This window comes from Petromyzon marinus, unplaced genomic scaffold (genome assembly GCF_048934315.1).
Source record: "Petromyzon marinus isolate PM22_M1 ecotype Great Lakes invasive population unplaced genomic scaffold, UKy_Petmar_22M1.pri1.0 PM_G_Scaffold_93, whole genome shotgun sequence".
Classification (NCBI taxonomy): Eukaryota; Metazoa; Chordata; class Hyperoartia; order Petromyzontiformes; family Petromyzontidae; genus Petromyzon; species Petromyzon marinus.
Window position 1 is genome coordinate 700,001 of NW_027423050.1, and position 2,500 is coordinate 702,500.

The following is a 2,500-nucleotide window of genomic DNA, read 5'->3' on the forward strand; positions in this document are numbered from 1 at the left end:
TGTCTCTATCCCCACTCCTAAACGCTTCCTCCTTCTCCAACCTCAACCTTTTGAGCTTTGCTGAGAACCAGGGCTTGTTGTTGTTAAAGTTCACCCTGGTACGTGTTGGGATACAGCAGTCCTCACAGAAGCTGATGTACACAGCCTCTGTGAGTTCATCCAGACTATTGGTAGCAGTCGTGAACATATCCCAGTCAGTACAGTCTAAGCACGCCCGCAAATCTTCCACAGCCTCACTGGTCCACTGTTTAGATGTCCTCACAGCAGGTTTACAGAGTTTTAGTTGCTGCCTGTATGCACGAATCAGGTGGACCAAGGGAGTTCTGTGCGAGCCGAACAGCCCCGTGACCCACAAGAGAAACATCCCCGCCAAATTCGAGCGTTTGACGGGGTCTATCCGTGAAAAAATATTCACGTTTTTGAGTGCACATGCATTTCTGCTGCAAATGCCTCTGGAAGTTTCATGCCGTTCGTATGCCAATTGTGGCAACACGAAAATGACCCGTTTTCCCATTCCGAGGGATTTCTGTGCGACCCTAACAGCCCCGTGAGCCACAAGAGACACATCCCCGCCAATTTCTAGCGTTTCACGGGGTCTATCCGTGAAAAATATAGACGTTTTTGAGTGCACATGCATTTCTGCTGCAGATGCCTCTGGAAGTTTCATGCCGTTCGTACGCAATGTGGCAACACGAAAATGACCCCTTTTCCCATTCCGAGGGATTTCTGTGCGACCCTAACTAACAGCGCCCGTGAGCCACAAGAGAGACATCCCCGCCAATTTATAGCGTTTCACGGGGTCTATCCGTGAAAAATATAGACGTTTTTGAGTGCACATGCATTCCTGCTGCAAATGCCTCTGGAAGTTTCATGCCGTTCCTATGCAATGTGGCCACACAAAAATGACCCGTTTTCCCATTCCGAGGCATTTCTGTGCGACCCTAACAGCCCCGTGAGCCACAAGAGAGACATCCCCGCCAACTTCTAGCGTTTGACGGGGTCTATGCGTGAAAAATATTAAAATTTTTGAGTGCACGTGCCTTTCTGCTGCAAATGCCTCTGGAAGTTTCATGGCGTTCCTATGCAATGTGGCAACACGAAAATGACCCCTTTTCCCATTCCGAGGGAGTTCTGTGCCACCCTAACAGCCCCGTGAGCCACAAGAGACACATCCCCGCCAATTTCTAGCGTTTCACGGGGTCTATCCGTGAAACATATAGAAGTTTTTGAGTGCACATGCATTCCTGCTGCAAATGCCTCTGGAAGTTTCATGCGGTTCGTACGCAATGTGGCAACACGAAAATGACCCGTTTTCCCATTCCCAGGGATTTCTGTGCGACCCGAACAGCCCCGTGAGCCACAAGAGACACATCCCCGCCAATTTCTAGCGTTTCACGGGGTCTATCCGTGAAAAATATCAATTTTTTTTTGACTGCACATGCATTTCTGCTGCAAATGCCTCTGGAAGTTGCATGCGGTTCGCATGCAATGTGGCGACACGAAAATGACCCGTTTTCCCATTCCGAGGGATTTCTGTGCCACCCTAACAGCCCCGTGAGCCACAAGAGAGACATCCCCGCCAATTTCTAGCGTATCACGGGGTCTATCCGTGAGAAATATTCACTTTTTTGAGTGCACATGCATTCCTGCTGCAAATGCCTCTGGAAGTTTCATGCGGTTCGTATGCAATGTGGCGACACGAAAATGACCCGTTTTCCCATTCCGAGGGATTTCTGTGCCACCCTAACAGCCCCGTGAGCCACAAGAGAGACATCCCCGCCCACTTCTAGCGTTTCACGGGGTCTCTCCGTGAAAAATATCACATTTTTTGAGTGCACATGCATTCCTGCTGCAAATGCCTCTGGAAGTTTCATGCGGTTCGCATGCAATGTGGCGACACGAAAATGACCCGTTTTTTCCCATTCCGAGGGATTTCTGTGCCACCCTAACAGCCCCGTGAGCCACAAGAGACACATCCCCGCCAATTTCTAGCGTTTCACGGGGTCTATCCGTGAAAAATATTCAATTTTTTGACTGCACATGCATTTCTGCTGCAAATGCCTCTGGAAGTTTCATGCGGTTCGCATGCAATGTGGCGACACGAAAATGACCCGTTTTCCCATTCCGAGGGATTTCTGTGCCACCCTAACAGCCCCGTGAGCCACAAGAGAGACATCGCCGCCAATTTCTAGCGTTTCACGGGGTCTATCCGTGAAAAATATTCACTTTTTTGACTGCACATGCATTCCTGCTGCAAATGCCTCTGGAAGTTTCATGCCGTTCGCATGCAATGTGGCAACACGAAAATGACCCGTTTTCCCATTCTGAGGGATTTCTGTGCCACCCTAACAGCCCCGTGAGCCACAAGAGACACATCCCCGCCAATTTCTAGCGTTTCACGGGGTCTATCCGTAAAAATGTAGCACGCACCAAAACGAGAAAAGATTTCCATCGCACCTGCACTATTGTATGGACAATGGTAACCTCATGTGAGGACGAA